General features: G+C 38.3%; 1 long non-coding RNA gene and 1 pseudogene across 2 annotated transcripts in view; both read left to right on the forward strand.

Annotated features, from left to right (window-relative positions):
- LOC105517207 overlaps positions 1 to 10,051 on the forward strand; it is a 36,450-nt gene extending 26,399 nt beyond the window's left edge. The window contains exon 3 of the long non-coding RNA XR_001002637.1: positions 7,498 to 10,051. This is a non-coding gene — a long non-coding RNA (uncharacterized LOC105517207). The remainder of the gene's footprint in view (positions 1 to 7,497) is intronic.
- A 5,716-nt stretch (positions 10,052 to 15,767) lies between these two features.
- Positions 15,768 to 16,167, forward strand: LOC105517208 (annotated as a pseudogene). The gene has a single exon (XR_001002638.1). The product of XR_001002638.1 is annotated as a 60S ribosomal protein L22 pseudogene (transcript).
- Positions 16,168 to 17,468: the final 1,301 nt, after the last annotated feature.

Below are 17,468 nucleotides of genomic sequence, written 5' to 3' on the forward strand. Positions count from 1 at the left end.
AAAAAAAAAATTAGCCAGGCATGGTGGCTTGTGCCTGTAGTCCCAGCTATTTGTTGGGGCTGATGCAGGAGGATCACTTGAGCCTGGGAGGTTGAGGCTGCAGTAATCCATGTTTGTGACATTGCACCCCAGCTTGGGTGACAAAGTGAGACCCTGTCTCAAAAAAAAAAAAAAAAAAGAAAGAAAGAAAAGAAAAAGAAAAAATGGGGATAAAACTGTTGGGAGGATTAAATGCTAAAATCCTGGTCAAGTGGTCAACAGTTTTCACTGAATTCCTAGGGTATAGTAAATACTTCACACAAGTTAGTTATTGTTGAGGTAAGTATTGTCACTGACACAAGTGAAAGATAAAAAATAGGAGCCAGGGTAGCACTGTTGTTAGAGTGTTGGCTCTGTGACCTTGAGAACACTATTTAACCTCTCTAAGCTCCAGTATCCTCTCATAGCATTGTTCTGAGGCTTACATGAAAGAATATTGTCTCTATTTAGTTTAATATCAGCCCAACTTCAGTGGTTACTATTTAGTCAAAACTGAGACACAGAGAGATTTACTGCCAAACTAGAAAAACACTGTAATGTTCCCTAAAAATGGAAGGGGGAGCAGGAGGATATAGAGGAGTTGGTGTTGAAGGAATCTCACTAAAGTTTTGTGGTCAACCTAACTTACGTTTAGGCAAGGGCTTGCCACCATGCTAGTCTGGGCTGGGCTCTTCTTTCCTGGAAGAATGCCTAATGTTTTGCAGTGATGAATTAGCATTAGAGAAGGGAGTTCATGGGACTATTTATGTGTCTGTGGCAGCTGCAAAGAAAGGAGAGCTTCAGGCATTACCCTATTTCAAACACTTAAAAAGCTAGGTGCTGTTGTTTCTTAAAAACAAGGTAACCTTCATTATCACTCTAAGTCACTTTTTTCAAATGTAGCCCAGTGTGGCGATTATAGTGAGGACTCAGTGATATAATGAGCTGCCTGGAATGAAAAGTGTCTAGAAGAGCTTGGCAGATAGGACTTGCTTCATAATAAACACCAGGTTTTGGGAGGTCCTCATTTAGCAAGTAAGGCTAGGATATCAGAAAAGTATTTTAACTCAAGCCCACAGCAGGACAATAAAAAATATCTATACAACAGATTTCCTTTCATATTATTGACTCAACCACCACAGTGTTCTACTATATCCTCAGTGGCTGCTAGGACTCCCAAGTTTATATATGAGATTCATGGATTTTTCTTAGTTATATTTGTCCTGTTGACATCTTCACTTGGAGGATCCACCGGCACTTCAAACACAACACACCTAAAACTAAACCCAACTATTCTACCCTCTTTTCCAAATTGCTCTTTCAACTGTTTTGTATCTCAGTAAATCACCCAATTGCCAAGCTAGATATTTTGAATTCTTTTTCTCTTCACCCCATGTTTGTCACCAATTCCTATTCATTCTACCTCCTAAATATCATTTTAGTTCATTTCTTTTTACTGTTACTGTTACTTACTTAGCATAGGTCATCATCTTTTCAGGCTTAGATTATGATAACACATTTCTAAATTGAAATCTTGCCTCCTTGTCACTTGCCTCCTTAAAATCTTTCTTTAGTGTCCCACTGCTCTCAATTCCTTGGCATAGTTTACAATGATCTTACTTCTGATTTCTGCTACAATCTTCTCTTCTCCAGTCTTCTCATATATTCTATGTTCCAGCTATTCCGAACATTTTCCATTTTCTTTTTCTCTCTTGCCTCTTGGCTTTGGTTCACGCTCTTCCTTCTGCTTGCATTTTCTTATCTCTCCTTTTCACTTGGCTAGCTCCTACTAGTCTTTCATTGTTTCTGCTTAAACATCCCTTCCTCTAGGAAGACTTCCCCTTTCTCCCGTATATGTTTAGTACCCTCTCCTCATGCTCTCAGACTACTCTGCTTCCTCCCTCATAGCTCTGATTACAATAAGGTTTATGAGTGTTTTTGTCCGTATCCCTCACTAGACTGAAATGTTGAGACTATGTCTATCTTATTCACTGCTATTTCTCCTTCACCCAGCACAGTGATTGGCACATTGTAAATATTTTTTGAGGTTACATTGTAATTATTTTTTGAATGAATGAATAAATAATAACAAAAAATATCCTTTTATAGTGCAGGGCTTTTAAGGTTAAATAAGCCACACTTAGTAATGTTAACATGTAATCAGAAATGGAAAGATCCTGAAGTTCTCTCTTGACCTGCATTCCCTGCAAGTTCATCATTGGGGATTATCATCCCGGTGCATGTAACCTATAGACAAGAGGGAGTGAGTCAAGTGCATGATGCATGAGTCTTGGGTTATAACAACAGCTTGAGGTGTCAAAAGTTTTCATTTTATACAGATTCAAGAACCTACAAAGTCACTGAGATTCTCATGAGAAAACTTAGAAATGACATTTGACCCACTATTTTGCATTGAATCACCAAGAAATATTTACTGAATATGTCACAGTATGTGTTGCACCATATTCCGAATATCAGACAAAAATCCTGGCCTTTGAGCTTTTGTTCACACACACACACACACACACACCCCTTTATTTTATTAAAAAATTTAAATTTATTGTTTTAATTGACATATTGTTATTGTACATATTCATGAGGTTTATTTTGATGTTTCAATACCTATTTATGTTGTAGAATGATCCAATTAGAGTAGTTAATGTATCACCTTATGTATTTATCATTTCTTTGTGGTGAGATCATTCAAAAGCCCCTCTTCTAGCTATTTTATAATATATGATATTTTACTGTTAATCGTATTCACCCTACTGTGCAATAGATGATCAGAATTTGTTCCTCCTATCTAATCATAATTTTATATCCATTGGCCAACCTCTCTTATCCTCCCTTCCTCATTTCTCTCCCCAGTATGTGGTAACCACTGTTCTGCTGTTTCTATTACACCAATTTATTTTTTTTTTTAGATTTTACATATGAACCTGCAGTATTTCTCTTTCTGTGTCTGGCTTATTTCACTTAACATGATGTCCTCCAGTTTCATCTCCGTCATCACACATGACAAGATTTCATCCTTTTTTATGGCTGAATAATATTCCATTGTGTCTATATACCATATTTTCTTTATCCATTCATTTGTTATTGGACATTTAGGTTGATTCTATATCTTGTAGAATTCGGCTGTGAATCCATCTGGTCCTGGATGGGGTTTTTTTGTTAGAATTTTAAAATGACTGATTCAATTTCATTACTCATTGTTGGTCTGTTTAGGATTTGTATTTCTTCCTGGTTCAATCTTGGAGGGTTGTGTGTTTCCAGGAATGTATCAATTTCCTCTAGGTTTTCTAGTTTGTGTATATAAAAGTGTTCATAGTACTCTATGAGGATCTTTTGTATTTCTGCGTTATCATTTGTAATACCACTTTTCACATTTTTGGTTACACTTATTTGAATCTTCTCTTGTTTTTTCTTGTTTAACTAGAAGTCTATCAATTTTACTTATCCTTTCAAAACACCAACTTTTTGTTTTGTTTATCTTTTGTGTCATATTTTTGGTCTTGATCTCAGTTAGTTCCTCTCTCATCTTTATTTTTTTTCTTCCACTAGCTTTGGTTTTGAATTGTTCTTGTTTTTCTACTTCCCTGAGGTGTGACATTAGGTTATTAATTTGAGATCTGTCTTTTGAAATAAGCATGTAATGCTATAAACTTTCCACTTAACACTTCTTTTCTTCTATCCCAGAGGTTTTAGTATATTGTGTGTTTATTTTTATTTCTTTTGATGATTTTAAAAAATTTCTGCCTCAGTTTAATTGTTTACCCAGAAGTCATTCAGGAGCAAGTGGTTTAGCTTCCAAGTTTGTGTAGTTTTGAAAGTTCCTCTTGGTATTGATTTCAAATTTTATTCCACTGTGATCTAAGAAGACACTTGATATGATTTAGGTTTTTTTTAAAAAAATTATTGATACTTGCTTTGTAGCCAAACATATAGTCAATTTGGGAAAATGTTCCATGTAGAGATGAGAAGAATGCATATTCTATGGTTGTTGGATAGGATGTTCTTTAGATGTCCATTAGGTCCATTTGTTCTAGAGTCCAGTTGAAGTCCAGAGTTTCTTCGTTGATTTTCTGCCTCAGTGATCTGTCTAGTGCTGTCAGTAGGATGCTGAAGTCCTCCACTATTATTGATACTGTGTTGAAGCAGTACGAAATGGATTAAGATATCCCCAATATCCAAACACAGAGAAATGTTTGCAAAACTTTGAATATGTCAGGATGCTTTATGCTCACATATTTCCTTTCCTCGTCCTTTCTCCTTTCTTCTTCCCTCTCACATGTCATCTTGTATATGAAACCGTTGCTAAAAACCCCACCTCGTTGCCGTCATTATTTTCTAGGTAGAATATTTTAATGCCTAGAGTATAGTAATAAATATTCACAATGATTAATTTTTGAACAAATAAACAAATGGGTATGCCCCTCATTCACTAGTAGGGAAATGTTTTTTGGCAGGAGTGGTGGCTAAAGCCTGTAATCCCAGCACTTTGGAAGGCCAAGGTGGGAGAATTCCTTGGGTCCAGGAGTTTGAGACCAGCCTGGGCAACATAGTGCGAATCCATCTCTACAATTTTTTTTTTTTTTTTTTTTTTTTTTGAGACGGAGTCTCGCTCTGTCGCCTGGGCTGGAGTGCAGTGGCCGGATCTCAGCTCACTGCAAGCTCCGCCTCCCGGGTTTACGCCATTCTCCTGCCTCAGCCTCCCGAGTAGCTGGGACTACAGGCACCAGCCACCTCGCCCGGCTAGCTTTTTGTATTTTTTAGTAGAGACGGGGTTTCACCGTGTTAGCCAGGATGGTCTCGAACTCCTGACCTCGTGATCCGCCCGTCTCGGCCTCCCAAAGTGCTGGGATTACAGGCTTGAGCCACCGCGCCCGGTCCAATTTTTTTTTTTTTTAAGTTAGTGTGGCATGGTGGTGCATGCCTGTAGTCCCAGTTACTCAGGAGGCTGAAGTGGGAGGATTGCTTGAGCCTGGGAGGTTGTGGCTGCTGCGAGCCATGATTGCGCCACTGTACTATAAGGTGACAAAGCAAGACACTATCTCAGAAAAAAAAAAAAAAGGAAAAGTTGTTTCTTTGTTTTTAAGGCTACACCCCTGTCTAGGAGAGCTTATTTCCTAATGGGTTTCAATTGCCACCTCTACACAACTAACTTCCAAAAGTTCCAGTTCTGTATCTCTTATTGCTTCCCAGATATTCTGGTGGGAGAAATAAACCAGAGGCAGGGATAGTAATCAGAAGTCTATTACAATAATCTAAGTGAGAGGTAATAAGAATGAAAATTGGGGGCACGTTTAAGAGATATCTGAGCTATGAGTTGCCTCCAAGGCAGATGGGGGAGACTCTTGCCAGTGCTCTGAAATTACACAGCATGTGCTGCTGCCTACTTTTCCTGTGGCGAAGACTGACACAGTGAATGCTGACAGGACTGAGGAAGGTCAAATATTTTCAGAGCCCCATTCTTTTTTTCCTTTAGAGCCCCATTCTTTTTTTCCTTTATTTTTCTCTTCAAAGTCTGATGGGTAGGGAATCAGCAGAGTTAGGAAACGAAAAAGAAAATTTCAATTTCTCTTTTCTGTACCCAAGCCCTGGGTCTGATGTTTGGTCTTTGCTTCCCAGATATATAAAATCAAAATAGCCAGTGCCCCTAGAAATTGCCTGACATTAAACCAAAACATCCCCTTATGCTCTTTATTCACAATGTATGGCTTTTGGCAGATTGGCATACTGGACACCTGAATTCACCTCTATTTATTACCAGATATGGATACTCTTGGAGCGTGGGCCAGGACTCAGTCCCATGTGTGATATTTCAGGCCCTACCATAGGCAATTACAAGATGTTGCATGGCAGGCCTCATAGGAGAAGCTGCTCTCCCCACATCTGACTTATTGTACTACAAGTGCATTGTAGTTTTCTGGAAGGAGTTGCAGTTGAGGACTTAGGCTCCTTTGAGCTGCAATGCTAGTATGCGTAACTGCATGTCCAGCTCAGGCACCTCCATTCAGAAGCCTCTTGACTGGGGCCTCTCTTGAGATACTTCCCAGGCACCTCTCTGAGACCTTGTTATCGTGGGCCTTGGCTGAGACAGTTTTATCCATTTTGACTCCAAACCTTTTCACTCCTAGTCCTTCTCCCCCTTTCTTTCCATGGCCGTATAAGTCCATAAAAAGCAGGAATCTTTTGTTTGGGGCTCCTCGGAAATGAAATGATTTCCCTTACCTGTGCTTCCATTTGACTATTGCCTGGCACTGTTCTATTGGGAAAAAACAGTAGGGAACCAGTGCCTTTCTCTTTTGACTCTTGCCGGCACTGTCACAACCAATGAATTGATAGTTATTTTCAGTTTGGCTTGTTGTCTTAGTTGGTCACCTCAACACATGGTAGCTTGGCACACATCTGTTTGGTTTCCCTGTCTTTTAAGTAGGAATATTCCATTTTAACCCTCTTTTATTATAGGCTCTGTGCTCTTTGAAATGAGAGATTTAATTATTTTTATTATTATTATTACTTTGAGACAGGGCCTTGCTTTGTCATACAAGCTGGAGTGCAGTGGCGCAATCACAGCTCACTGCAGCCTTGACCTCCCCAGGCTCAGGTGATCCTCCCACCAGACTAACTTTCATATATATGAAAATATGAAAAACTATATAAAATACATATATTTTATATATAACTATATTGTATATTATTTATGTGTTTATATTATATATTATATATATTACATTATATAATATAAAATATAAATATAAACCATCCCACTACTGATCAGCTTGGGAGTTTTGACAGAGGTTTCCAACCTGAGCCGGTTCACTCCTCCTCAGGCAACCTGATTGTCCCCTGCTCACAAGGGGTTATTATATAATATATAATATATAGAATGACACATAGACATATGTAATATATTAATTATATATTATATATTACTTATATAATATATATTTTATATATTATTTATTTTATATATATATATTTGTGGAGATGGGGTTTCATCATGTTGTCCAGGCCAGTCTCCAACTCCTGAGCTCAAGCTATCTGCCCACGGTTTCCCAGAGTGCTGGGATTACAGGCATGAGTCACCACACCCAGCTGAGAACTTTCATTGAATATACCATATATTCTACATTTTCTTTTCATTTTTGTGAGATGCAAATATTAGAAGAAAAGAAGAACAAAGAATTCAGATGTACATTAGACTACATTTGATTGTATAATAAAACCTCTAAAATGAGACAAATATTTTTCTTGCTCACAGAATAATGTGACTAATTTTAGCCAGATGGAGTATGATTATGAATTAGCTACATGTAAATGAAATTTGAGACACTAAGCAATGACCCACTTCATAACTTTAAATTATACAGGTGAGAGTCTTTGCCCCATGGTGGTTTAATTATTTTCTTGGAAGACATTACACATCTCCATTCAGAAGCTTAATGAATTTTACAATTACTCTTTCCTCTGAAGTCACAAGTGATGATGCCCCATCTGGATTGGTAAAGAACTCACAGCAAGAAAAATCATTGATGTGGAAAAACTCAGGACAGCATTCTTTGGTGACCACTCACCACTTTTGCATTTACCCAGCAGCCCATTGAAGTGCTTGCACCTGTGTGCCTGGAGAAGTTGGGGAGAATATGTCTTCTTTTACCCCTCCAAGGTCTGTATCTTTATTACTTTGATAGTTCCTGCCTTAGTTTAGTTCACCATAACCTCTCGTCTGGATTATTAGGAACTATTTCTTAATGTGCATCCAATCCACCCTCCACACTGATATCTGAGTTCTCATTCTCCAAATGCAAGCCTTCATTGATTAGCCAGTGCCTTCAGGATCAAGTCAAAATTCCTAAGTGCAGAAGAGCCCTAGCAAACTAGACCCAAATGTCCCTTCCAGTCTCGTCTTCTGGCACTGTCACATTGTATGCACAAGGTACCATGTATTTGCTCCTCTTGGAAGAAAATCCCTCCCACTTCTGTGACTCTTTACCAGCTCCTCACTCTCCTCCAGCCAGAGAAAAGCATCCTTTCCCTTTCCTCTACCAGGAAAATCATACTCAACTTTCAATACCTAGTTCAAATTTCAGTTGCTGTGTTCAATATGTTAGAGGCAGAACAGCAAAATGGGAAAGAGTAAGGATTCTGGACACTTGTGCTCCTCCATTGATCACATTTGTAAGATTGAGTGACTTGTTTAACTTCCCTAAGTTTCTGTTTTCTTACATGTAAGTTGGAGACTTAACAGTAACTACCACATCAGGTTATTGGGAGGATTAAATGTGACAATATTTCTAAAGTACTTAGGACTGTGCCTGGCATATCATAGGTACTTAACATGTAAACATTAACTGTTATTCTAGTTTTGCTGACATTTTCTCAACCCAGTTATATTTTGGCTTAGCTGACTTTAAGAAACTTAATTAAATTAATTAATTAATTTTTGAGACAGGGTCTCGTTATGTTGCCCAGGCTGGGGTGCAGTGGCTGTTCACAGGTGCCATCCCACTACTGATCAACAGGCAAGTTTTGACAGAGGTTTCCAACCTGGGCCAGTTCACTCCTCCTCAGGCAACCTGATTGTCCCCTGCTCACAAGGGTCATCATATTGATGCCAGACTTAGTGCAGACATCCAGTGGGCTTCAGGCACTACAGACTAGAACTCCTGGACTCAAGCAATACTCCCCTCAGTCTCCCAAGTAACTGGGACTACTAGCATGCACCACCACACCCAATTAAAATGGCTTTTATACCTAGAATTATATTAGCTTGGGTGAATTGAATAACCAAAGTAACAGCATTACCAACTCTAGTTCATTTATTCCTTAATATTTACCACAGCTGTATCTCATGGAGTGTGGTTTGAACAAATCGTATTGAACTGCCATTTGGCAGTGACCCTTGTAAGTATAGCTCTGTCAAGAACTATTAATCTGGGCTCAAGCTTTTGTATTTTGGGAATTCTGAGACTCGGGTCAGGTATTTCTAGTGCTTTGCTTTAATAATAAGCAATATGAACATCACCAAATAATTTAAAGATTCTACCTGTTCCTTGAGAGGGCAAAGCAACTCCTAAATGCCGAAGAAGATAAAAAACTAAAGAAGGAGGTGGGCAAATCCACTTGGTTGGTTTTGGGTAATTTATTATGGGGAACTTACAGACAGAAGTGTAGTTTTGGGCATACGCAAGATAGGTAGATCTCTGTACTTTAAGCCCCAGACCCAGGGCTTATATTTTGAGAAGAAAGCATACATGCTCTAGAAGGAATACGTGCTCTGGAAGCCAGTTTTGGGCGTCACAGCCTGTGACTTCTGTGACAACAAGTGTTGTTTTGGAGGAAACCTACAATAAGTAGATGTTTCTACATAAAGAGTAATACATCAGCTAGCCATTTTGGAAGCATTCCCAAACTCAGGGTTAATTAGAAGTTACATGGCAGATTCGCCTTTAAAATAAAGTAACTCTTGTCCCCATAATACCTTTGTAAAATCTTCCTACCTACGTTGGCTATGCCTGTATGGAGACAAATACTTTTATTGAATTTATACATACAAGGCTTATTTTCATTACCACTTCGAACTTATTCAATCTAATTTCATATCTGATTTCTTTCCATTTCAACTATACCTCAAAGTCAAATTTATTTTCATTCTATATTAAAATATACAATGATCACTATGATTTCCAATCTTGCTTTTGAGATCTGACAAATTCTTATGTGTAAATATAGTTTTCTGGTAAGAGGAGTAATAGATTTGCAACAAAAATTATGAATTACTTGTTTTGATGTATATATGTGTACGTGTATGTCTTATTCATCTAAAACACAAACCTTAAGCATATTGAGAATAGAAGCCTTTCCCCATTATTCCACACCTCCATGGGGGCTTTAGAGTTGATTGATATTCTATAAACTTACAATATCTATTACATCACTTTTCACTTTGTATTACAGTATTGGATTATATGGCCATTCTGTACCCGCCCACAACTGAGAGCTGAATGTGTAAATAAATGAAGACTGCAAATGGTTTGTTTGAGTGATTTGTCCGTGAATCAGACAAATATTTTCAGGTCTGTACATAGCATATATTTTTTTAAAGCCCTGTATGGGTTTACTATATATCCAAAAATTATATACATTGATACTCATTTGCTTATACCTTGAAGATAACTTATAGCACAAACTGGAGACAAGAAAAGACACTGTATTATAAAGTATATTATTTTCAACCTTTTTTTTCCCCTGCTGTTAAGGTTTATTTGGCTGATAGTGAAGTTTTAAAATCTTCCTATATTTTTTATTTTTATTTTTATTTTTTGGTTTTTGAGACAGAGTCTTCCTCTGTCACCCAGGCTGGAGTGCAGTGGCATGATCTCAGCTCACTGCAACACCCGCCTTATGGATTCAAGCGGCTCTCCTGCCTCACCCTCCTAAGTAGCTGGGATTACAGGCATATACCACCACACCAGGCTAGTTTTTGTATTTTTTAGTACAGACAGGGTTTTACCATATTGGCCAGGCTGGTCTCAAACTCCTGACCTCAGGTGATCCACCTGCCTCGGCTTCCCAAAGTGTTGGGATTATAGGCATGAGCCACTGTCCCAGCCTAAAATCTTCTTTTAATCCTGATCTGTGAAATGACATTGCATCTTACTCTTGACCACCCACAGAAATGTAAAGAATTAGCTCACTTTATGTATGAAAATCACCTAAAGCCATGCCCACATGGACAGACACTGGTGGGGGAAGGGTCACTTTCATCTGGCAGGAAATGGAACAAAAACCCAGAAATTTTCTTCCTATTAATAAATATCTTGTAAATGTTCTTATATAAATATACACTATACATGAGCCTATGAAAATCAAATATTTCTTTATGTCCACATATTATAGGTTTAGAAATAAATGTAAACTTCAAGATAACTCAACAGGAGATAATTATAAGAGAATACAAACAACATAATTACTAGGAAGACAAGCCTGGGATCAGGGTTACCAGGTGACCAATCCCAGGGGGAAATAACATGAAGGTGAATTGGGATATAGAGTCAGCTATATAGATTCATCCAATTAGCCAAATGCCTGGGCAGCTAGGTGTCTGAGAAGAAGTGGAATTGAACATGATATTTTATGGTGGCTTAAGAAAGCCACCATAAAGACTGTTCCTAACAAGTCAACAGAGAAATGATGAAGAGTAGGGGACTATTTGCTGACATGTTATTTCCAGTTTCCTGCCTTCCCCCTACCGGCCTATTTGCCTCCAACTAAAATTTCATTAATCACCAATTGTCAGCATCTACAGAATAACAAACCTTTTTTTTAGTTGTTTTTTTTTTTTTACATATTCTAATCTTGCTTGCACATGAGTAGAATTTTTCAGATAAATGTATGTTTGTGTGTATGCATGTGTGCATACACATTTGCTGTCCTGTGTGCTGAGTTAAGGGTGTGAGTGAGGATAGAGACACAATAACATTCCAAGTTTCCAGGTAGAACGATGTCCAAAGACCCAGAGACATAAACATCTCAGGCAGTTTGGGGATCTGTGAGAAGCTCAGTGTCGCAGGGGTTCAGTGTGTGCAGTGGTGATTTGGGGTTGAGAGATAATACTGAAAAGTAGGTTGGGGCCCATTTACATTTCATGTTGTGGGCTGAAAATAGAGTCGGTAAAGCTTTTAGAGCAAGAAAACACTATTTATAGAAAAATTACCCTGGCAACAATGTTCAGACAAGACAGAATGGGCATTGGGATGGAAAGAATAGCAGTGAAGATGCAGAGGAGAAGCCTGATTCGAGACAGGAACCTGAGAAGACTTGGCACTAGATTAGTGAGGGAGGTAAGGAAGAGGGAGTGGCAAGGTTTCTTAGTAAGATCAAGAATACAGGTAAGAGTGAATCTCCTGTACTTTGAAACAGAACAGCAAGTTGGGGCTATCCAGTATGCAGTTACAAGTATGTTCCTGGGGCTCAGGAGAGAGGTCTAGATTAGGGTGTTTTGTGAGCCATGATAACATAGATGAAAACTGCAGCCACAGTGTGAATGAAATCAAGAGAGGAGACTGAAAAGCGGAAAGATAGGAAAGATGAGGGTAGGTCTGAAGATTAGAGGTCTTATAGGTAAAATAGAGGAACAGAAGCCCGTGTAAGGAATAGAAAAGAAATAGTCTGAGAGGTGGCAGAAATACTAGTGGAGGGTAGTGCCAGGGAGACCAAGAAAAAAGACAGTATTGAGAAGTTGGGGTGTCTAACACTTCCAGATTCTGTATCCAGCATTTAGAGGATGCATTGCTTTCTTAAGCACACATGATCATATAAGGCATGAAGCAAATCTAAACAAAAATTAAAGAATAGGTATTATGTAGAACATGTTCCTTGAGGACAATGCAATTGAGTTAGAAGTTAATAACAGGCTGGGCATGGTGGCTTGTGCCTGTAATCCCAGCACTTTGGGAGGCCAAGGCAGGTGGATCATCTTAGGCCAGGAGTTTGAGACCAGCCTTACCAACATGGTGAATCCCTGTCTCTACTAAAAATACAAAAAATTAGCTGGGTGTGGTGGTGCGCACCTTTAGTCCCAGCTACTGGGGAGGCTGAGGCAGGAGGGTTGTGATGGAGTGAGACTGTCTCAAAAAAAAAAAAAGTTAATAACAAAAAGATAATTTTTAAAATTTTATACACCTTGGAATTAAAAAATAACTCACAAATCAAAGAAAAAAATCAAAACTTAAAAAAACACTTAGAACTAAATGATAAAGAAAATACTATACATCAATACTTAAGGTATACAATGAAAGTGTTTCTTTGGGGGAAAATTTATAGCCTTACATGCTTACTTAAGAAATGAATAGAAGGCCGGGCATGGTGGCTCACACCTGTAATCCTAGCACTTTGGAAGGCCAAAGGGAGGGGTGGGGGCAGATCACTTGAGGTCAGGAGTTTGAAACCACCCTGGCCAACATGGTGAAACCCTGTTTCTACTAAAAATAAAAAAAAAAATTGGCCAGACTTGGTGGTGGGCACCTGTAACCCAGCTACTTGGGAGGCTGAGGTAGGAGAATTGCTTGAATTCTGGAGCTTGCAGTAAGCCGAGATCGTACCACTGCACTGCACTCCAGCCTGGGCAACAGAGGGAGACTCCGTCAAAAAAAAAAAGAAAGAAAGAAAGAAAGAAAGAAAGAAAGAAAGAAAAGAAAGAAAAGAAAGAAAGAAAGAAGGAAGGAAGGAAGGAAGGGAGAAAAGAAAACAAAGAAAGGAATAGAAGTTGAAGATTAATTGATTAATGTTTATCTCAATAAATTAGAAAAAGAACAACAGAATAAAGCCAAAGGAAACAGAATAAAAATATGAACAAAAAATGAACAGAAATAAGTGAAACAAAAAATACAATAGAATGAATTAATCAAGATAAAAGTTCATTCTTTAAAAATACAATCAAATTGGATAAATCTTTGGCGACATTCATCATGAAAAAAAGAAGAAAGAAATATAATTAAAAAGGGAGACATGGGTTTAGATATAGCCCAGATTAAAAGGACAATATGAGAATACGTTGAGCTATTTTAATTACTGATAAGGTCCCAGAATTACTACTTTCTTCCCTGCATTTTTCTTCAGGAAACTGTCTAATCCTCTACCCACAGATCCTTAACAGTAAAGCAAGAACTACCAGCAGATTTCCCATATATTGCCACAGCCACCTCCTTTTCAGGGTTTGCTGGGATTGTTACTTCAGATACAGCAATTTGACTTTGAGCCCCTACCTGTTGTATTGAGTTGGCGTTCAAGCATCTTCCTTGGGATGCTTCTCTTTGCTCTGCTCCAGAATTAACCAAGCATCTCATGGACATACACACCCCAAAGAGTGTTGGGGTTATTAAATATTTTCTAATGACATACTGGAGTATGATTATCTAGTTTGCCTTTGTTATTGCTTTTTGATGCCTTGAGGGAGTCTTACTTAAAGTTAGCACTGTGTAATCTCATGGGCCCTTGACAACTATCTTGCAACGAGAGGAAAATCTACAAAGGTTCTTTGAGGGAAGATGATTCTGTTTGGACTAAGCTTATTTGTACTCTATGTTTAGGATTCTAGGGTTAAAGCTTTGTGATTAGATTTTTTTTGGTTTATGATTACAGTCACTTCCTAAGGTGAACAGCTGCTTTCAGAATTACTGCCATAGGTCAGGTTTTGGCATTTGCCTTAAGGGGCTGTGTAGCTTTTCTTGTAACCCTTAAATCACAAAAAAAATTGGTACCATACCTCTCCCTAGACCACTGGGGCCAATCTCAGAGTTTCCAAGGTAACTTTTCAGAGATAATTCCTCAATATTTCTAAGGCAATTTTCTGCTCTGCTTTGTATAATGAGGTAGCTGGACTTTTCCTCACTAAATAAGAAGGAAAAACACCCCACACATTTGTCATTTGCTAAAATACTTTCTTGATAGGACACCAAGCAAAATATAACCATGTTGTTTTTATTTAGAATATTAGTATAAATAAAGTTGTGCACTTGGCATTATTCTAACATCAGGGGAGATTTTAAGAGTTTTCTTATAACTTCCCATAAATAAATTTCTATTAGCAATTTCATATTTCATTTATTATTGAATTAATGAAGTTTATTATTTATCTGAGGGCCATCATATCATCCATTCATTTATACATGAATTTGTTCATTCGACAAATATTTGTTGAACACCTACTATATCAAAAACACCCTGCCAGAGACTAAGTAAGTAACACCAGGCAAACACAGACACGACCATGTCCTCACAGAGTTTACAGTCTAGAAATTTTTTTTAGAAAAGATTCTGAATTCAGGCCATGCAATTATAGAGGTATTCCTATAGGGCACACATTTCTATAGGTACAGAATGGGATGACATGACATGTGTAAGTTTAGAATATTGGAGAGAATGTTAGAGAAAGAAAAACATAATAATGAGGATCATGGTGTCAGGTATTTAAAGAGAGCATGTGTGAAGAAAAGCTGTTGTTTTAGATGGTGATCTTATAGAGGAAGATGAGTACCACACATTATCAATTATCCATGAGCATCATTTCATCTTTAACCAATCAGAAATCATTCCCACTTCCTTACTAAATATCTTGTTTTTTTTTTCTCTTTTACTTGCATTCTCACACTTATGTATTAAATTATCTAAGTTTCCAAATCATAAAGCCTCAAAATGTCATACTGTATATAGGGGAGGCAGGTACACATTTTAATATATCCTACAGAAAAGAGATTACACCAGTATTACTGATTTTATGGGGGAGACAGTACATAAAAATAAATGTATTTATTTGTGTGCATGCATGTGTTTTAACACAATAAAATCTTATTTTTTGCTTTGAATCCAGTTTAGGTCAGCAAGGTGGCTCAGCACCTGTGGTTAGTCATTCAGAGACCCCACCCCCCCAACTACCTATCACCACCACTTTCAATCCATGACCTAGGTTTTCTGGCATCTAGCTGGTGAATACAGAGAGAGAAGGTGAAGATGGAACCAGTGTTTTTTTGCTATCTTGGTCTGGAGGTAACACTTATCACTTCCATTCACAGTCCCTTGATGAGAACTGGCTACGTAGCTCCATCCAGGTGCAACAGTGGTGGAAAATATAGCTTAGCTGTATACCCAAGTAGCTAATAAGTTTGGTGAGAAGCTAGCTCATCTGCTTCAGTGAGAAACTGCTCAGTCAGTTTCCTCATTTAAAAATGGGAGTAATACTTTCTAACTCTGCTGCGGCCATGGCTCCTGTGAAAAAGCTTGTGGTGAAGGTGGGCAAAAAAAAGAAGCAGGTTCTGAAGTTCACTCTTGATTGCACCCACCCTGTAGAAGATGGAATCATGGATGCTGCCAATTTTGAGCAGTTTTTGCAAGAAAGGATCAAAGTGAATGGAAAAGCTGGGAACCTTGGTGGAGGGGTGGTGACCATCAAAAGGAGCAAGAGCAAGATCACCGTGACATCTGAGGTGCCTTTCTCCAAAAGGTATTTGAAATATCTCACCAAAAAATATTTGAAGAAGAATAATCTACGTGACTGGTTGCGCGTGGTTGCTAACAGCAAAGAGTTACGAATTACGTTACTTCCAGATTAACCAGGATGAAGAAGAAGATGAGGATTAAATTTCATTTATCCAGAATATTTTGTATGAGTTCTTGAATAAAACTTGGGAACCAAAAAAAAAAAAAAAAAATTGAGAGTAATAGCTTCTGCCTCATAAAACTGTTTCAAGGGAACAACTAGATAGTTCATCAAAGTGCTTAGCACGGTGCCTCATCCATAGTAAGTGGCTCAATAAGCATAACAAATACTTTTGACATCCGTAAACAAATTTCCAGTCAGAACTAATACCTTCGTGGCATTCTACTCTTTCAAATCTTTTAATAGCTTCCTATGTTCTTTGAATAAAAAATAAATTATTGACCAGGCTCTCTATCATCTGGCCCCTGCCTTCATTCCCAGTCTCTTTTCCCACCATTCATCCTTCACTCGTACAACCTGGCTTACACTGGCCTTTCTGTGGTTCTCAGACCAACCCCTTTCCCACTGTAGGGTCCATGGTCCCCTCTGCCTGAAATGCGTGTGCCCCAGCTCTTCACATGAGTGATTTGCTTTCATCTTCCAGGTCTCATCTCAGGTATCACTTCCTCAGAGAAGCCTGTCCTGACTGTCCTATCCAAAGTGGCTTCCTCCCTATCTTGTCTTCTCTTGTTTTTGTTACCACAATCTGTAACACTCTTTTTTATTTATATTTCATTATTAATTGAAACAATTAATATATAACAAATAGAGATGGGATCTTGCTATGTTGACCAGGCTGGTCTCCAGCTCCTGGGCTCAAGCAATCCTCCCATCTTGGCCTCCCAAAGTGCTAGGATTACAGGGGTGAGGCTGTAATGCTCTTCTTTATTTGTTTACTTGTTCATGGTCTTTATTTTCCACCAGAGCTGTTGGCTCCTTGAAGCTAGGGGCTTTGTCTGTTTACTGCTTTATCCTCTGCAATGAGAGCTGAGCAAAGCATATAGTAGGTGTTAAATACTTGATGATTGATTGATGAATAGATGAACAATTTTAAGATAAACTGGAGATACTCTCTTTGAGTCTTTCACATTACCTATCAACATATTCACATTTCCCTATTATTATTTCCATATCCCCTTCTACATAGGGTTCTAGCTCTAGCCTTCCTTCTGAGCCAAGCTTCTTGAAAGCACAGTTTACACCCAATGCCACCTCCTTTTACTCCTGAACTTATCTTCCTCTGGCTTCTTCCCCTTCCTACCATTCCACAGAAATTATTCTTGTTATGGGCATCCAATTTACCAAATCCAAGGTCTGCTTCTTGGCCATTACCTTACCTCACTTGTTTTCTTGATGATGTTGAGTATACCTTCTTCCTGAAACTTTTCTGCTTTGACTTCATATTCCC

The sequence above is a fragment of the Colobus angolensis genome, unplaced genomic scaffold (genome assembly GCF_000951035.1).
Source record: "Colobus angolensis palliatus isolate OR3802 unplaced genomic scaffold, Cang.pa_1.0 Scaffold3, whole genome shotgun sequence".
Classification (NCBI taxonomy): Eukaryota; Metazoa; Chordata; class Mammalia; order Primates; family Cercopithecidae; genus Colobus; species Colobus angolensis.